At 40.6% G+C, this 21,147-nt stretch overlaps 1 long non-coding RNA gene across 1 annotated transcript in view; it reads right to left on the bottom strand.

Moving 5' to 3' along the window:
- Positions 1 to 387: 387 nt before the first annotated feature.
- LOC138413525 (uncharacterized) overlaps positions 388 to 21,147 on the bottom strand; it is a 39,922-nt gene continuing 19,162 nt past the window's right edge. The window contains exons 2-4 of the long non-coding RNA XR_011245881.1: positions 10,226 to 10,310; positions 764 to 965; positions 388 to 579 (exon numbers count right to left, since the gene is read on the bottom strand). This is a non-coding gene — a long non-coding RNA (uncharacterized lncRNA). The remainder of the gene's footprint in view (positions 580 to 763; positions 966 to 10,225; positions 10,311 to 21,147) is intronic.

Genomic DNA, 21,147 nt, shown 5'->3' with positions numbered 1-21,147 from the left:
GGAGAGAGAAGATGTGTGGGGGTGGGGGGTGCGGGGTGCATAGAGAAGCAGAGGTGAGGAAAAGCGAAAGTGAGATGCCATGAAACTTAATCACAGAAAGGGTCGTGTCGGGCAGAGGAGGGGAACAGATTAAATTAGCATAGCATTAGATATGGAAAATGATCTCTGTCAAAATCATCCGCTGCACAATTATAATATGTTAATTACTTATTTCATTAAGGAAGTTTATTATGGCCTCACAGATGAAATCATGCAGGCCAAAGACACCTGGAGGAAAAGCACTGATGCCTGAATATCTCTCTCTCTCTTTCCCTCTCTCTCCCCCGTCACTCTTCAGTCTCATCTGCCTCTCTCCCCCCCCCACCCATCCCCATTCCTTCACTCTTCTCTCTTTGTTCCGCGCTACATCACTCACAGTGTCACACTTTAAAACACAATGTTTAATAATCCCTACGATTGCTGAAGGAACGTTACACCACCGACCACCAGAGAAGAGGTTTGATGTTTACCTCTCTGTCTCCTGTCGCCTGTGGTCCATCAGTGAACTTGAGTATATAAATAGTCTGGATGTGGAAGTGTCTACAGAAACACAAACAGAGATACTGTACAAACACATGTACATTGTACATGTACAATCCTTATCTGTCCCTATATACAGCAACAACAAGTTTCTTAATACTCAATTATTGAATGGCCAGTGATTGAGTTTTATTCATTCATGAAGTTAATTTATTCCGTCCCCACCCACGTGAGAAAAACTCACCATTTTTTTGGTGACATTTCAAAAGTTCCGATAAAACCTGCTTGACAGTTGGATGCAAACGAGGGGCACGGGGCAGTTTGCATTTGTTTTCCGCAGCCCTGCTGTTTGCCTCGCTGGCTCGTTGCCTTCCTGGCTCGTCAACGCTGGTCGGACAGACAGACGATGATGATGACAGTCATCAGGGATGTAGCAGCCCTTCCGCCTGTCCGTTCGACAGTAGGAGCGAGAGGAGCAGGTGCAGAAAACGGAGAACAAAGAGGAAGGAGTGAGTTTAGAGACTGATAGAGAGAGAGAGGTTAAATGAGGACAACAGAGACCCCTCTTCATACCGGGCATCATCATGTCCCCCCAGGTTATCCTGGATTAAAATCAAGGTCACAGAAAAACAACAAATCCAGGCGTAAATGTGCTTGTTCATTACGGCAAATAGAGAGTATTTATATAGTGTTTTTCTAGTCCACCACTCAAAGCAGTACATGACGCATCCACCCATTCACACAACGCTTCTATATGCACTGTCTTGCTTGAAGGGATAGTTCAGTGAAATATAAAAAATTACTCATTATCTAATCACCACTATGAGGGTTGGGTTAAGTGTTTGAGTCCCCAAACCTATATGAGTTTAGGGGTCCACAGTGTTTCAGCCAAAGTGAAAAAATATAACATGCCACCATACTGCTCGATGCTGGTGTCATCCAAGTGTCCTTGTCCTGTTCATATTTGACTCAAAACGAGGTACGTGACATACAGAGTGGCGATGCCAGCAGACGTAGCCACATGAACTTGCACCATACGCGTGTTTATATACACAGAATGTATATAAACATCCTAATAATTATCAATAATCATCAATGTGTTAACATGTCGCAGTTATTTTTTTATTAAAACTTAAAAACAACCAAAAACTTTGTCAAGAATATTTGTTGCTTTTGTTTCTACATTGTTCATTTGTATTGTTAATTTCTAATAGACAATACTTAGAACTTAACTGAAAATACAATTTGTATGAATGTGAGGATTTAAAACATTTCATTGCACTAGTGTGAGATCAGTACATGGAGGCAAAAACAACAATGTGATTTTGAATGTAAATATCTTTGCCTCTACTCGTTGTTGTTTGCTGTATCAAGTTATTGATTTTGGATTTATTACTCTTTGCAATTTTACCCCCTGGAGGAAAATTCACCTGTCAGTGGTTAAGTATCTTGCTGAAGGATACACAGATAGATCTGGCCTCATGAGGAACATGCCCCACCTAAACACCTCATACCTACAAAATGATGCGGAAGAGAATTTGATACGAGCATTAAATTTGAAAGGTTTTAACTATTTTTAACTATATCCATGCAGGAATCATTCAAAGGCTCGTACTCACATACACTCTGAAGATCTACTGATGCAGTGTTGGTTTCAAAGGAAGCAAACTGATTTTCAAAGTAGATTTATAAATATATAATTATGCATATCACATGTTCATTTTGTAAAGATAACTGCTACATCCTGATTTAGTGATTTGCTAATAGATTCAAATGCATGAATCAGAAATATCATATAAAAAGCCACAGAGAGATCAAAGACAGCTGATAAAAAGCTATAACATTTGATGCACGTACAGTATGCAGCTGGGAACTGGGAAAAACAAATTCAGACGTTTAACATCTCTCCGATGATCCCAAATTTTCAAAACATCTTCGCTGTTTAACATGTTTAGCATTCCAACTTCAAAAATCCCATAGCGCCTCTCATATTGGCCGCGAGGCTTCAAGTAAAAACCGTATTGATCGCAAAGCGAGAGGACTTGCAGAAGATAAATAAAAGGAGAAAAAAAAGGAGATGAGAGAAGAGAATCAGGAGATATATATGGCAAGAGAAAGAGAGAAAAAGAGAGACAGAGACAGGCCAAATAAACCAGGGGCAATATCTTCAGTATCTGGGGCTCTGTTCTGTTAGGAACACAAGGAGGAGGGAGGGAGGAGAGGAGGAGGAAAAAAGGAGAAAAGAGGAGCGGAGCAAGAACATCTTAGAGAGTGTGTACAAAGAGAATGAAAACACACACAAACTCACACACACCCGAAGGCTGGGGTCACAGTCAGAATGCTAGAGAGGTGCAGCGGAGCCGGCAGCTACGCAGAAACACCTCGCTCTGCCTTTAATATACCCTGTCCACTGCACAGATTTCAAAACAGATAGTCAAAAACTAAAATCAACGCCCCCAAACACACACAAACATACACACACACACCCTTAACCGTTTACATAAACTCTGCAGCCCCCATGCAGATGTTCTGTAGTCTTGTTAGGTCGAGCTCATAGGGTGGGAATGAGTAAATTGTACGATGGCAGCCTCTGGGGAATTGCAGAGTTGTCTCACACATAACACTAAACACTCTCTCTCTCCACATTATACTCTCCCTATCTCCATCTCTCATACACACACAAAGAGGGAGAAGTGAAAGGTAAGCTTTTCTTATGGTTTCATGCATAATTCTGCCTCGCGGCACCAAATATGAATTTTCACAGGGAAGTTTTTGTTTCTTCTCCTCTTTCTTTTTGCTTGTGTGTTTTGAGGCCACGAGGTGTCGCGATGACAAGATAGTTATGTTGGTTTGGGCAACAGCTTGTTTTCAGTCAGGACATTTATGAGGGGTTGAATCATTTATGCGCCCAGCGTCCCGGGCGTGTGACAGATCCCTCTGAAACACAAATTATCATGTTGACTTGCAACAAATACTGTGTAATTACATCATGGCCTGTCGAGAAGCATTAAGGAATCTTCTTCCTATCACCAAAGTAATGAGACGCTAATGCAGCTACATGTGACACCGTCATTGGCAGTTAAAAGATTCAACCAAATACACTGCCACAGAATAATTATAAAATATCACAGATTTATAGGTTATGATATTAGAGGGACTCCAGCATGTCGGCTCAATTTCAATAAAGGGTTCAGTAATAGATTCACTATCAGGGACAAATGTCTCTGTGGCCTGCTGTTACATCTGGAATATCCCCAGTGGATCAGACCTGCCTCTGATTTCATTTGTACGTATCTATTCTTAGATGAGGACTAAAAACCGCCCTGACTTGAAGTCATATTTGAAATCCAGCAGCTGCTGCCATGTAAAAGAGTCAGAAATGGGACAGTCCTCCTCTGCATGTGTTAGCGCTCCACTTGATCCATCAGGCATCCATCTATTCACAGAGGTCTCTTTAGGAGCAGACCGCTCAGGGCTGTTTGCCTTCGCGATGTAAGTGTGAGAGAAATTGGGAGGGCCGCAGCCCTTAATGGCGTTGGCCCCCTCCACCCACCCCCCAGCCTCCTATCCTTAAATCTGCAGGGAATAAAGAGTGCCGTTAAACCAAACTGGAAGACAAATGGTTTTGTTCAATGGGAAGCCGCCTCCATAAATCCCCACTTAATGCGGCTGAGGAAGGCTGAAGCAGAAACAGGTGAATTCGCCGCAGTGAGGGAAGCTGTTCATTACCTCCCAGGAGAGGGGGAGAGTGAGAGAGGGAGAGGCCAGGTAGATGGACAGAGGGATGGACAAGTGGACGGTAGAATTAGGAGAGATGAGAGCAAAGGCAGCACAGCTGCATTCTGGTTGTTCAGAGCCCAGACTCATTAGACAGAATTTCAAATATTAACAAAGTCACCAGTCAGTGCCCCGTATCTCTGATTCGATGGATACAATATTAGTTTGATTGATGATTTACTCTATGCCATGTGATCAATACAATTATGGTTGACTGTGAAAAGCCTTCTATATCACTAGTTAAATATTTTATCAGATTCCTCTTGCAAACTGAATTAATGCTGCTGCTGCTGATTTTTAAGTACTACTACACCTTACTTCTCACTGGTTCAATAAAAATAACACATTCAAACATCTAAATAATGAGCCTTGACAAAAATACTTAGTAAGTATGATAACAGTAGCCCAGGACCGATTTGGAGTCTCTGGCCGTTGCCAAAGAGCTAAAAGTGATTTCTGTTCAATAATGCAATATCTGGGCACATGGCCGTGGAAAGGAGATATTCTCTGAAGAGATGAGGCGAAGATAAGATGGGACGAGAGGCTCTGAAGGGTGAGATAAGTGAAGGGGAGAGGAAAGGTAGCATGAGGAAAGGGGTGTTGGGAGAAATGAACAGAAGAGAAGTGGAGTTTGGAGTGAGCAGTAAGTGAGTTATATTTAAACCATTAGGCAGCTTATTCGCTCAGTACAAATGCAAATGAACCGGCATTATCATCACGGCCTCTTCCCTGGAAATCGACTCCCTCTGTAATACCTCGGCAGAAGTGGACCGGTCGTGAACCCTCCTCCTCTGCAGTGCCAGCTAGCCCTCAAATGGCCTACATAGACAGCTATACACACACACGTGCACGCACACGCACACTCACACTCACACAGACGCACGCACACACACACACGGGTGCACACGCAGCCAGTACCCCTCCTCTCCTAGGCACCCGCCCAAATCAGAGATCAAAGGCTGGATTTGTAAAGCTAATGGCTGCTGCGCTGCAGCCAGGGACAGGGAAAGAGAGAAGGGAGAAAGAGAAGAAAGGAGGGAAAAACAGACAGCAACAGCAGAGGCAGTGACACAGACACACAGAGGAAGAAAATGTCTTTGTATTTTTAACATTACAAAATTATTAAACGCAGCGTGGCATGTGGACGGCTACCGCAAATGCCACGCAGTTTAAAAATAAGGCGATACAGAATATAGTGGGAGGTATCTCCAAAACACCTAGAGGAACGCCACACTGAGGCATTCACACTTTAACTTTTATTGGGTACAATCTTACTTTTCGGCAAAGTGATGAGAAACACATCCACAGATGGTGACTATCTCTTGCTCATTACTGTGTGGGATTGTGGGATTGATGGTGTTGAAACAGACCTTTCTCTTTGTCTCACACATGGCGCAAGTGCTGCTGCTATTCCCACAGAGCACTGAGAGGCCATTGAGATAAATGGCATGAATACAAGAGAAGGAGTGAAAAAGAAAGGAGGGAAGGACGAGAAACGCATCTTTTGCCTCAAAGAAGAAAACAGAACTCTCAGGGTTTCAGTCTGCCGGCTTGTATTGTCCCAACGTTCATAATGCTTTAAGCTTGTCAGCAGAGCTCAGTCACTCCCCCTCATCACATTGAAATCCTCACTGTCACGGAAAAAAAAAAACATTTTATCACATGCAATGATTTGGTGATCACAGAAACATATTGAGGAGCATATTTCACAGCTAAATCTAAAACCGCATGTATACTAAATCTCATATATTAACAGCTCAGTTCTTGGCTTGCTGTTTCCAGTTTGCTCAATTAGGAGCCATTTTGGTGGCGAGCAGCTCGCTGACAGTGATGAGAGAGGAAAAGTAGCTCTTGCATACATTAGCAGTGGAAACAGGCCAAAACGCTAGATTTCTCCTGATGACACCAACACTGTGACTTCATTATCATGACAATAAACAAGCGAAATGAGCAAAAATAAAACTGTCAGAGCAGCAGAAACGTGCCGGTGGCTGGTTAGAGTCTCCTCTATGATGTCGATACCTTATTCAGTGTGTTAATCAAGACAGCTGGTAATTGTCAATGGAGATTTAATGGTTTTGTGTCTCATTTTCTGACAGCGGATAAACTGTATTTAAAGTATTTTTACCATTTCAGCGCCATAAACAGTCCTTTACTTTTGCCTCAGATGAAGATAGCCTTTGAGTGTACCGTCAACCCCACCATCCTCCTCCTCACCCTGTCCCTGAGACGCCATCAGTCATCATGATGGGGCACTGAGGCCCCTCCATATCCCCGTGAGAGAGAGGATGAGGAAGAGGATGATGCAGAGGGATGAGGGCCAAAGCCAGAGCTCTTTGTCAGGTGACAAAAGCTTCCCAACACAACAATAGCTATCACTCACTCCCCAAGCCTGTCGGATTATACGGATCACTATACGGCTGCGGCGGTATGTGTAGGTGTCTGTTTAAGGGGTGTGGGTTTTTTGGAGGGGTGGTGGTGGTGGGGGCTGGGTATTGTAGTCAAAGCTGGACATGGTTACAAGCTGCTCTGCTCCTCTCAACATTCAGTCTAAACAGTAGATCACTATCATTCTGGTTATATAACCATTCCTGGTTACATGACCATTCCTGTCGCAGCATGTCAAGCCAAGAATGCAAACCTGTGGGTCAATATAAAGCTATTGTCTGGTCGTATATGGGTGTGTGTTCTGGGTCAGGGGTTGAAAGAGAATGAAGGCACTCTATTAAAGCAGAGGTGCTCATCGTTGGTTAGCATTTCTAGCTTTTAATGGACAGTTGACACTACTGAGATGATATGTACCATTAAACCCCAGGTAGGATCAAACTGAAAACATATGCAATTCACTGACATCCAGTATTTTTTGAGCTACATTTGCAAAAATTCACAAATTGATATTATTATTTGTGTAACAGCCACTGGTGGAAGGTTCCATCATTTAATGTACAATAAGCAACTTTGCCAATAGGGGACTCTAAACTCTAAATTAAAAACATAATAACAAATAGCCTAGTTTGATGACCTTGTGAAGCAGCGTGGGATCATGGGAGTCTTCACCCCATTTTCAATGATAATCGACCTGATGCGACTCACTTATCATGATCACAGATGACGTTATGTATTCAAGTTTTATTCACACTACGCAGAAAACGGCTATGAATAAGTGATCCATTATAAGTGACAAATGCAACAAGCCATCCATTCATCCATCCATCATCCATCTATACCAGTTGAGGAGGGAGCTGTTTGTACTGGAGCCACTCCAAAGCTCAACACAATATACTGTATAAATATATATATATATATATATGTAGTGTCGACTTAGGTTAGGGTTACAACCAACTTGTATGTGTGTGTGTATATATATACACACAAGTTGGTTTTAGACATTTTGGAATTGTTACAAATTATTTCTTTACATAAAAATAGAACAGTAACTTTTTTTAAATGTTATTGTCATATTCACAAAGCATCAACAGGCGTATAGCACTTATTATACTGACAAAATGAGTGTTGCATTGTTGGGTTATACGTCTTCTTGTAGCTCATCATGTTCAGCTCATGTGTGTCTTTGTGTGTTAAAGTGGATACTAAATAGGTGTTCAAGTGTCTACTATGTCTTTGAGGAAAATGAAATGCGTGCTGGTGGTGGAGGTGAGGGGGGGCATTGACAGTGAACTCCAGCTCCACTCACTCTATCAAGTCAAAGTTCAGGGTGAGCATGATGCTAAAGGATCTAACTATAGGGAGCCTGAGAGACGGCTGGATTCCCACAAAAAAGAAAATCAATGCATGGCCAGTGGTGGGTCTCCTTCTCAATCAGCCACCATGACAGCTGCTCCAGATGGCCACTGGGTAAGTTAGCTGTCAGGCCATCAGTATCATTATTACCCATAAGGCCCGGCACGGTCAAAAGGTCAAGGGGTGGCCTCTGTACATTTGTCCGCTTGAAACACTATGGGGAAGTGCCAAATATTTGTATCACTGTCAGCTGGTGACATTTATCTATTTTATGTAAATGGCCATATCATACTGCTCGCTGGATGCACAAGAAAAACACATAAACTCTGAAGCAGTGGTGCAGAAAGGGATAATTCATCATGAGAAGTCAACATTTCACATTTCATTTCAATGGTATAAATGCGAGTATGGAGATGACTGCAGGGACGTGTTTTCTTTGGCACTCATGGTGTAGTTTCTTACCCTCCCCTGTGGTGACTGGGCCTATAGGTGCTAAGCCAGCAGGACAGCACTTCTAGGAATAATGAAGTGTGTGTATAAATGGCTGGTGGGGTTTCTGTCTTTGAACAGAAGATGACCTCCGTGAACTCAGAAGTAACACTGCCCTGATGAATCTGAGGCCAGCGGGTCATGGCAGGGTCAGGGGTCATAGAGAGGACTCCTGTCTGACCTTTGGCACTGTGTCTCACTGATAACCTTGCTGAGGAATGAGCAAGCAGGGTGTTAAAAGAAAGTAAAAGGGAAACATTAGCCCATTGAGCCCCCTGAGTCTTGAGCAGTTAGCTCTAGACATTTTCCTGATTTTTTTCCAGAGGTATGTATGTGAGAATGAAAATGTCAGAGTCAGTATCTCCTACATTCATTTTTTAATGGACAATGTCCGGAAAATGTTAAAGTGAGTCCATGTGAGAATACAGCAGGAAAGTGGGTGTGTTGATCATGTTTCTAACAAGGAAACCTAAAAAAAAATTGAGGGGGTGGAGAACCTTCGATGATGAGGGCTAACAGCAGTGTTGATGTGATGCAAACAAAAACTTCTGACCCAGAAAATCTCCGTCTGTGTTCTTATTATTAAAGACAAACTCCTGAAATTGTTTGGACTTAATTACCCAGACATTTTCTAGTTCATGTCACTAAAAGTGATTTTTCAGGAAGTTCCATATTTTGGCATTTAGACATATCTCAACTCGCAAGAGAGCAAATGTTTATTTATATTATGCTAAACTATTTAATCCTTGGACTTTCTGTTACTCAATGTCACCTATCTTTACCTGGTTAACTAACCGTCACGATCAATTAGCCTGGTCATTTTGGTGCAGTTGGTAACACAACTGTGATAAATAGCTCAGTCCAAACACAAAGTCAGATATATGTGGCTATAAGGATAGAAATCAAACAGAACCAAAGTTTAGACATGAATCACTGGCTGCTATGTCACCTCAAAGCTCTGCAGATATACAGTGATACATCTATATTCTTCTGAACGTATGAGGTGATGCTTTTAGAAATGCAAATACATTCAGAAAACTACAAGTTGTTATATTAAACGGGTGTTTGAATGAAAGCAAGTTGCCATGCCACCTTTAACAGACAGCTATAATGATACACTGTATGTTCACTTTCCTTTGCTGGCTTCCAATGATTAAACACAATAAGGGATCAACAGCATGTTTTTTGTGATTGCTGTCTGTTTACTGCCCTGCCTGGTCAAAGACTCAGTGTGTGCATGTAAACATTATGTGCTGTCTTTCACACACACATGCACACGCACACACAGAAAGGGTTGATGGGAAAACAGCAGTCGTGTAGGAGGGAATGCAGTTGCAGTATGTCTGGTGAAGCCACGTTCTGACACGATCCTCTAAACAACAGATGCAGTCGAACACACTCTGGCAAAGACAAATCCACACGATGAAACACACACACACACACATACCCACTCTAACAGAAGATGCAAGAAAAAAATCCACACTTGTATGCACTATATACTGTACTTGACCCTGACCTGACAATGGCACCCACCTACGCTGCAATCTGTGTGACAGTGGAAAGCAAAAATAAGATGAGAATGCCCATTCTTCTTGAAATGGTATTTCTTGTTGGATTCACTCCATCCTTATACTGGAGCATGAATCTATTTCCTGTTAGCAACCAATGCAGAAGCTGAAAAGTTGAAGAATGTACTCACAATGTGGTGTTTGGAAGTAGAGAGGACATTTTATCTTCCAGTTGACAGAGTGCTTTGAAATGTGGTCATTGTTGAATGAGGAGTTCTGATGAGTAGAAAGACAAGTGGAAGAGGTAAATTTAACAGGTTTGATTTAGAGAAACAAATGATATTCACAGTATACTTTACATTTCTGCCAATCTTTTAATAAGAAGCTCCTAACTAAAAGGTGTTTGAACATATTGTCCCATTCCGTTTCAGCAGACAATGTGAAAGTTATATTCTGTCAAAAACTAAATTTGGTCTGTAACAACAAATGCCCGTGTGAATGTGACTGCAGACTTAAATAGTCAAATTTAACACTTCTACAAAGTGGTATCACTTTGAATATCCCACGAAAATATCAGTATTTGTATTGGTTCTTCAAAACCCATGTTGTTCGCGCTCTGATCTGCACAGCCTTGGTCTGACTTGTTAAAAAGAAAACAACAAACAAAACATGGGATGGGGTGGGGGGGGGGACAAGAAGAAAACCTAAAGGCTGTTGAACTACATTTGTCTCTCAGACAGCACCTACAGTCTGCTCTGCCAGCGAGCAAAACAAGGAAGGAGCAACCAGACAGAGGGGGGCTGCTGTATTATCATCCTTACAGGGGGGCTTGTGTGGGGTGCGGTGGTGGTGCCATGTTATTGAAATCTCCAAGTCCTGAAGCACTCTGCTGTACTTCTCATTAACCGGCGAAACGTTTGCCGTGGTGTCTCTTTCCTCTTTAATAATAAAACAACGCTCCCTTCTTTTTCTGCCGACTTAAAGGATTTCCTAATTTAATCAACACGGGCAGGAACAATAACAACAAACGCATCAGCAATGGTAACATGGCCTCCAGTGTCTTGTTGTACTTTTGCAGAGCAGAGAACGAGCCTGGATGCGAGGAAAAGTCATGTGTGTGTGTGAGTGGAAGATGTGGGAATAAAACAATAGAGGAGATAATATTTAGTTGAGTTTCTATGTGTTTATAATCAATCGACCAATCTATCATCTGCTAACTGATTAACTCATGTGAGGAGGAAACTGTGAATGATTAGCGCATCACACACACACACACACACACACACACACACACACACACACACACACACACACACACACACACACACACACACACACACACAAACACACACAGCATAGAAGTTCCTCCACGGTGACCACTGCTTGACCCCGACAGCACAACCCAGCCTTAGTGTACATAGGCAACCTGACCTGACACTCACCCCAACTATCACTCCCAACTCCCCTGCACACACTCTCTCTCTAACACACACACACGGTCACATGCATACACACACACCAGTCTTTATAGGGTCTATTGACCTCATGATCACCCGCTCATAGTCCAGCTGGCCTCTCTTTCACCCCCTGACCTCTGGATCACCCCAGACAGCACCCGGAGAGAGACAGAAGGGAAAAGGGGAAAGGCTACGGTCATCTTCCTCTCAGCAGGTTTCCATAGAGCCACTGTCAGTTTGAGGTAAAAAAAATTGAGGGAAGGGAGGTATATTTAATTCCTATTTAATTTCTTTCTCACAGTTGAATGTTATTTATAACATAATTTCAAGTTTTCTGATCTATAGTGTATTTTCATGCCAATCTCCACATATCCCCTTACTTTTTTTATTATATTATTTTATTTAGTTTCTTTTTTTCTTAATAACAGACACTTAACGTCACTCACCAAATAACACATAAAAAACAAACACAAGACACAAAAATCACAATAAATAATACCAATATATATATATATATATACATATAAACATTATAAATTGATACATTTTCAATGTATCTATGTCCTCTGCTTTAAAAAGTATTTTTCCATACTAAATGATCGAGTTAATAATGTAACTGTCTGTTTCTGAAACATTCCACAAGAAGAAAATAATGTACGGAACATAATTCCATTGCATTGCACTTTTCTCACAAAAAAAAGCAACCCTACCACAGAAATGCGTAAACAATATGACAGTCCCAGAAAACATCTAGTGTTCACTTCCATTACACACAAACAACCGCCATCAGCAGTACTCCAAATCTCCAACATTTACCTGGTGTAAGAAAATAAAACTTCATTTGTTACTTATGTCAATTTCATTTGATTGTTTATAATGTCACTAAAACATTTCCTTGATCAATAATTTTAGAAAATAAAACCTAAAGGCAAAAAGATATTGCCAGGGAATTATATTTGGTTTCTTCTATTTTATATTTTTATAAAAATGTGTTAGAAACAAACTGTTCTTAATATTAATAATATTTTTCATATCTAGTCTAACTCCAGAGTTTCCCCCTCAATGTTTTAACCACCAGATTTGTAATGTTTATAAGTTATAATTTATCATGTAATTAATAGTTGCTAAAGCATCTTTTAATGAGCTGTAAATCTGGTAACGTTTGGTGTTATTGCACTGCCTGACCACTCAGGTTCAAATGAAGCTCCTATGGGACTTGTATGAGCAGTCTCGTACAGAAGATAACAGACATACAAAGGGAGATACATTGTGTTAAGAAACAGATTACAAAATTCAGCGTTGCGTTAGAAAAATCATTTTGTCTTTCAGTCAGGTGTAAAATATTACAGGAATGCAGCAAAACATGGGAGGGGGGTAGATTTTTGTGCACTATATGCAATAACTCCATCATATTTGAAATGCAAACTGGCTCTTTTGGTGAGAGACTAGTGGGAGTTGGAGGTGCACTGCAATGGCTTCTGGGAGTAGAAAACAAACAGTGCTGTCAAAACAAATGCTTTAATGCCTGCAGAGGCTGTCCTGCACTCTGCAGTTAGCGAGACTGGTCCATAGCAGCCCGCTTAATGGGCTAATATGGATGAGAGATTTTTTTTTTTCCTGGTGCTTTTGTAAGCTGAACTTTACATCAAAGACCCATGATTAATTACTGATAAGGGGTTAATAAAACATTAATGCTTTTTGTAATTAACCACAACTCTGAGATACAGTCCCCCCCCCCTCCCGTCACCTCCCTCTGTTGCCACCACTTCTCTCCTCACTCACCCCCAGCTATGTCTTGTCTTCGTCTTTTTATGTCACATTCTGCTGCATCGCGCCTTCTTGCTTTTTTTTTTTTTTTTTTCAGAGGTTGAAGTGAAATCATTAAAATAGAGTATAGGATGGGCCAGAAGGGAACAAACACAGCCCCAGATTTGTTTATCCTGCTCGAGTGGAGGACGGGGTGGCGGGTTTTTAATTAAGGGCTTTTGAATATTAATTTGGAAGGGTGATGGAGGCTCCAACAAGGTCACGATAAAAAACAAGAGCTTCATCACACTGACTTTTACAAGAACTGAGCCTCCAGAAAACAAAACATTCTCATTAATTGTCTCGCACAGGCCAGTGAGGGTTCAGACAAAAAAAGTAATGTTGCATCATCAAAATGGGGAAATCTCCCTGTTTTCCTCCACCTGAATGAAGCACTCGAAACAAAACTTCAGTACTGTACTCGAGTGTTTGTGGCTTCGGATCTTATCATCAGGGTTACACTGAGTAAAAGGCATCACGTCTGAATTATGCATGACAAAAAATAGACGGATATTTGAGTGTTCTTTCTAAATCAGCCATTAGTTTGTTCACTGTGTCTACAACATTCTTGCATTATAATTAGTTAGTTTATGTATTAAAAGTACTACTTAACCTGTAAAGAATTTGAATTATGTCATCAGGGTTATCCTTTCCTGCATGCATTTGATCTTTCTCACTAAACATTATAAAACACGCTGAAATATAGAAAACCATTGCATAAAATATTCTTAAAAACTGGAGGTGTGTGGAGTCCGCATTAAGAGGGCACTGAGTCAAATAGAAAAAAACACGACTGAGTTGCATTATGGGAAATGACAGATGCAGCACTTTTAAAGCTTAACACACTGAACAACTAAAGTCAGCTAAAGTGCTGTTTTGATTTTGATCTTTTTCAATCTTGCTCTCACAAGTCGTTTTAAGGAAGTAGTGTACATGTACTATGCTAAACAGTAATTTGCTGAAGTATTTTTGTAAAGATCCCCTCGGAAATGCTTTGAAATTATAACAAATTCTCACCTTGGAATCACAAAAAGTCTAAATTCCTAATCACAAATTCTAAAAATTACATCAAATTTCCCCCTTTTTCAAAAATCCGGAATTTATTCAGATTACATTTTGGAGTAAAGGGGTTCTTTGAACAGAAAACAGTCAAACACAATACATAAACTAAAGGAATATAGACTAGCTTCACGATATTCCATGTGAAAATTGGAGCTGCATTAGAAATAAGAAGAACTAAAGAAATACGAACTGGTAGACTGCAGGACTGAAAACAGCAGTTTAGACACACAGATTTGTATAGAGTGGTTTTAGCCACGGAGGCAAAATTCCTCATCATCACACGTTTTCACACCCACAAACATTTGATCCACACGTACGAGCATAGACTCATGGACGCAAATAGAAAGGTCAAACATAGAGTTCTCTCTATCTACCGAGCACACACACACACACGCATGCACCTATACACAGTGGATGAGACAGTGGGAATGTGTGGTTAATATTTAACAAACAGGAACAGAAATAGATGGGCTTGTGTGTTCAGAGCAGAATAGGTTTCAGGAGGCCTCTGGCCTCCGTGGCACATGAAACATTTAACACACTCCAAACAGTAAATCATAGGAAACAGAAAAGTAAAGTTTACATCAAGATAGGCTTTTAAAAGAGCTTGCACTGTGCTGGATGAGACATGGATGTGGCTCTCCCTCTTTTTCCGCTATTGGTAAAAAAAATACCACCCAACTGGATTTTACTGCTCTCTCTCTAAAACTATATATTTATGTCACACATGGGTGACTGATGTTCATGCTACAAGATTATTCAAAACTACCAGCCGCTGGTAACATTAAGAAAACAAGCGTTGACAAATTATTAAATAGCCTGCACTCTTACTTTTTTGCAGGAAGAGAAAACTTGATGGTCACAGCCTTTAATAGATTAGAGCAATCAACAACACTAATTTAAAGTCATCATATTACCAGGTTTACTGTGTGTGAGGATCACGTTGCCTTAAAATGAAAAAAAAAACAAAAACATCTGGTGTATGAGTTTTTGAGCGTGTGTTGTTTTTGCTTTTCTCTGCCTTTTTGGAGCCAGCACATGTGCTACCTGTGTGTATGATAAATCTGTTCTCTCTCATAATCTATGTGATTCAAAATGTGATATATGTGAACGTGAACTTTGAATTATGACCCAAACGGCAGATCGTAAATCTCTGCTCCCAAACTCTCTCTGAGTATACACTCTTACACTCTTTGGTTTGGTCCACTCATAAATCTCTCCAAACTGGAGCGGACGTACACACTCCTGCTTTCTTTCCAGCACTCTCTCACAGAAGTTGGAGACTTCAGATTAGACGAAAATCACAGTGGAGAGTACACACGTGGACGCAACACAAAGAAATGGACAGTATGCTTTGAATTATAAAGACATCTTGCAATGTAAATTATAGGCAATTAAAATTTTAATACATATGTATATCCTTTTTTTGCTTTGTCAAATAGATACCTGAAAAATTGCAAGCTACCAACGGAGCTTATTTTCACATAAGAGTAAAGAAATGGTATTGAGCGTACACTGGAACACACTTTGAACTGTGTGCAATAACAGTTGTTTTGGCCAAAATGTCAGTGCCACTGCTTCCAGACTGACCACTGGAGCCTCCAGGATGTTTCCCAGACAGTGTTTCTCTCTCTGTCTCATTTGTGTCTCAGCCAACGTGGATTTCAGGAAAATCACAGCATCAGCAGCCACGGTGAGTGGTGAGAGGACAAAAGAGTCGTCTGCTATTGTTACTCTCGATAATTTGCAAGTTAGCATGAGGTGCGATATCACAAACAAACGCCCTCCACATTAGAAAAAAAATATACTGCCATCTCGGCATCCTTCTGTCACCTGTGAAAACAAGCACATGTGACGCACAAGAGTGACTCTAAATATAAAAAGGCATGACTCTAAATATTCATTAGACTGATTCTAACATTAGTATATAAACTGTGCAACCCAACCCAGCCAAGACAAGCATTGTCAACCTGTATGAGTCCTGCATCTATAATGGCTCCTATTCTCTGTGCTCACAGTAGAATTCTCATACTGAGGAATTCCCATTTAAGCTGTTCTTATTTAAATCTGTTTGTTTTTGTGGTCAGACAAGAAATAGGAATAGTGGTGCAAGCCATTCAGACGACCATTCAGATGGTATCGACAAATCACTTTTAAGCCATTTCCAAGTTGCTGCTCTGCAGTGGTGTCTTTCTTCTACACAAAGTAACTACATTTGATTTAAAATGTCACATAATGTCTGCCTTTCTACAGCTGGGGTCTGAGCAGTCAGTAAATGTTGCTACAAAAGCACTAGGTCAGTAACACTCATTGTAAAGTCTTGCATTAAAAGTAAGTATAGAAAAGTATTCAAAATATTAAATATATATATATATATGGTATACAGAGAAACAGCTCTAGTGATTGTTATATTGACATGTATTTAACTATTGTAATTCTGAGGCATCATCATCACAGAAAATGTGTCAATGTAAGTGAAAATATCAAAAAAATACAATGGAACAAAAACATGAGAATAAAGTAACTAAGAAGTAGTAAATGGAAGCACTCAGGTAGTACAAGTACTATATATGAGTGAATGTACTTAATTACATGCCACCACTGCAAATAAGGATCAATGTTCCTATGTTAAATAATATTTTAGTAACTGAATAAAATAACATGTCAGTCATCAGTGATACTGTTTCTCCAATGTTTATCCCAGAAATCTCAGTCCTGGTGTTTTTTTTTTTTTACATGTATAGAAATCACAGCTTGTATTTAGTGAAGTGATGCACCTGATATGGTTCTTTATAATTTTCATTTCCACCGCTACTCCTACTGGTGCCGCTGCAGCCGTTTTGCTGCCGGTAATGGCGCTATATGGAGTAATTAGCATGTGAGTGTGTTGCGGTGGGTTTACGGGACGCGGCGTTGTCGCCTCCATTACGGCTGACATTCATCGCTCATCAGTCCACTCACAGATGATGATGATCAACATACGGCGCATCATCGCCACTAATGAGATGCGCTTTGCTGATGAAAGCCATTTGTCGAAATTCAAGCGTAAAAAATCGAGGCAGAGAGGAAGAAGAAAGAGAGACAGGAGGAAAAAAAACACAAGCCCGCACAGGAAAGGCACGTTCGGACAGCGCTCATCTTTCAATCTAATGGTGTTAACTAAGATTCATTAACCACCAGCCATCTTTGTCCTGCAGGAATCTTGGAAGTGTGTTTGTGTGTTTATCTGCTCTGTTTTCCACGTACTCTCTTTCTCATGCAGCATGTGGTCAGTTGTGTGTGAGTGTACTGTATTTGTATGAGTGGCCATGGCAATCAGTACCAAATTAATCTGTTTCAAAGGGAGGGTTCACTTCATGTCATTATCCATAGTAGAAACAAATTCACAAATGACTCCTGAAAATGTGGCTGCGTGTGTGTGTTTGTGTGTGTGTTGTCCATGCAGACGGGGTGCTCATCATCTCCTGGAAGGATTGATATGAACATTCTGTCACTCACGGGCAGCACAGATGGCTAATTTCCGGAAAAGAGCAGATTTGAGCCAGGTTTTAAAGAGAAAAAAATAGAAATGGCACTTTTTCAAAGTGCGTGTGTTTGGGAGAGAGAAACTCAGAGTGTGTGTGTGTGTGTGTGTGAGTGTGAATGCCTATAATGTAGCGGTGGTTCAGTCAGGCTTGACCACTGACAGATAAAAGCTTTGTGTTGTTGAGCTGCCAGCCCAACATGGCTGCCTGTCAGAGTGTGAGTGAGCAGTGTGTGTGTGTGTGTGTGTGTGTGTGTATGCACGCCGTCAAACCTCTAATGTGATCTAGGGGCCCACAGCTGTGGAGCCCTTCCAAAGAGCTAACATTTAGACAAACAAACCCTGCTCCACATCCATCGGAGGAAGAACAAAAAGTGAGAAAGAATCCAGATAACGTCACTTCAATACCCATTTAACAGTCGCCCCTCTCGCCACCAAACATTGGCCAATGCTTTGTACAAGGAATAGGAACAGGTTGTGACAGGATTATAATGCTGTTTACTGTAAATAACCAATTTAATGACCACTGGCAGGCTTCAGGCTACAGGCCAGAGGCTCAGAGACAGAAACTGAAACACAAAAGTGAGTCATTTGGTCGACTCCCCATTAGGCAAATTTAGCTGAGGTACTTTGGAGCCGTGCTCATGTGATGCCATGAAACTTGGCCATGAAATAAAATCCTCCAACAAAAGTGGCACATTTACATAAGAAGGACTTCCTCTTTAGTCAAATGCTGAGTGTTGGAGCTGGACTGTGGGTGATCTGCTGCTGCCACAACCTCAAGAGGGACAAGCTGGGCCAGAGGACATCAGGCAATATAGTAAAGTTAGGGTGCGTGTGTGTCTGTTGGATATGCACGAGAGAATAGTACAAAATACCTCATACACATGATGTGGCTGTGTATTTTAGTGCATATTTTTACGTGTACATACATTGCCCCTTGATATGCATGTGCATGGGTGCTTGTTTAAAACACATAGGTGTGTGTGGTACATGCATTTGTTAGTGTTTATATATGCGTGTGTAGATTTGTGCATATACTCAAATACTGGTGCGTCTTTCTCTTAATATATGTCCATGTTTTTGTTTTGTGTGTGTGTGTGTCTGTGTGTGTGTGTGTGTGGCATTCAAGTGCATTGGTGCATATCGGTGTGTTCATCTGTGCTAAGCGGATGAGGGACCCAGTGAGAAACGTTAAAACATCTCGCTCCTTGTCCTTGCCCTTGTCAACATGGCGCCGTCCGTTATCCCTCACCTAGCAGACAAAGACACTTCTTACAGGAGGGATCATCAGTCGCCTTTGCAACTCTGCAGATTCACTCCATAAATCCTAATTATACCCCTCCCAAGTCCCCCCTCCTTTTCCCGCTCCACAAATAAATGGTCAGAAAGTGTAAAACATCTGCTGTGTGGATCATCTCAGTGGCTGTGAAGGTAAATCATGCTCGTCTGTTTCTATTACAGAGGCAGCACAGTCGAGGGACCTCAGCTCTGCTAAATGTGAAGCATCACTTCACTGACTTCTTCCACCACGTCACTTGACTTTTAAACAAACTGAAGCTGTGAATTGTTGTCTCTTCTTATTTTCGTGTCTTTGACCACTTCTACTGGCGGTCACAAAGTATTAGATGCACATGACGAGAGCGAGTCAAAAGTCAAGGTTTGATATAATGAGCACAATGCTGAAGAAATACCCTCAGTTTAATGCTTTGTGGAGCATTTAATGTTATTTTAAGTGAATTTTTTGGACGTCCTGTAATTATGCAGGAAGAATTTGTTTCAGTGCTTCTAAGTATATACTGTGGGGGACTATAATATATCACTTCCGTTCAAGTGTTTTGATTTATTTATGACTTCTACATAACACTTAAAAACGTATTCACTTGGGAAAAGCAAAATGAAAAAGTTCAGAAATGCTCCACAACTCAAACAAGGAAGTAGATTAGATCATATTTTAAGTTATTTTTGAATGTAAATAGTTAAATATATTGTATGTGATAAAGTGAATGTATGTGTTGGTGAGAACATGAATTGAGTTCATTGATGTGATCCATCACAGGTCACATCATTAAATTCTTGCATTAGAGCTAATACAAATGTTCAAATAATTTACTGCCCTATAAAACATTTGAAAAGCAAGTTTATTTTTGTAAATGTTCCATTGTCAGATCTTCTTTGAGAATTAGCACCAACCTGATCAAACAGAATTGTGATAAACCAGTTACAGGATGTGAATCACACAGCTCGCTTGTATAAACAATACAAAAAAGTCAGGGAACCCTTTAATAAAACGTTATTACTTATTTATCCCATTCTTATTGACATCAATAATTATCTTAACTTTCAAAGATACAACCGCCTTTAAAAACCACGTATACATCTTTATTATAAACTGCATTTAATGTATACAAGGTTTCATTTTAGATTAAGACTATAGTGTAGTTGCTTCAGTTTCATTTGTGACCACACTGATTGGCAAAAGAACAGCAGCACTGGATTCCTGAAGCTGTACTGCTAATGTGCAGCATGGGAACTGTGTGACATTCTTCACTTGTGCTGCTGAGGAGCAGGCTGACATCTATAATAAGCCGACGTATGTGGATCCATATTGTATCTGCCAGCCTAGGGTTACATCTTTTACACCAAAATTAGTGGGTATACGTGAGTTTTTGTACAATTGGTAAACCTTAAAAAAGAGTTTCACTCCTTTCCAATTTTCAGTAAAGGACTTTGCCTTTCTAGGTTTCCCCCCGATGCTTCATATTTGATGTCACATGTACTGAAATCTGAGAAGCTCTCTCACCTTGCTTTTTTGCCAAATTAGCGCAGATAAAAGCCCATCTCATTTGACCTGGGAGTGAAAGCCAATTGTATCAATTCCCATTGCAGACAAAAGCCAGATGTTAGGGGGAGTTAGTTGGTTTTTTGATGAGTGGAAAAGGGGCTTTCCTTTACAGCCCAGAGAGAGGCTGCTTTACAGCAAAACCAGGAAGAGTGTGCTCTATGAAGATTTTTCACTTTCTGATAACAGATGGAAGGGGAAGTGGAAGGCTGATGGGAAAATATTTCCACAACATATTTGTCCTCTTCATCAACTCCAAAAATGCATTGGAGGGAACAAGAGAGAACACAGCCTCTCAATAATTGTGGATTTAAGTTGAAAAGTGCTGGCGTGATAAAGAGCTATACCATTCAAAAATACTGAATGTAAGACCTTTAGCTTCTACAACTACAGTAATTTATTTCCGTTCAATATTAAACAAGT

The sequence above is a fragment of the Paralichthys olivaceus genome, chromosome 13 (genome assembly GCF_024713975.1).
Source record: "Paralichthys olivaceus isolate ysfri-2021 chromosome 13, ASM2471397v2, whole genome shotgun sequence".
Classification (NCBI taxonomy): Eukaryota; Metazoa; Chordata; class Actinopteri; order Pleuronectiformes; family Paralichthyidae; genus Paralichthys; species Paralichthys olivaceus.
The sequence above is the reverse complement of the archived record's forward strand: the minus strand, read 5'-3'. Positions and strand labels throughout refer to the sequence as shown.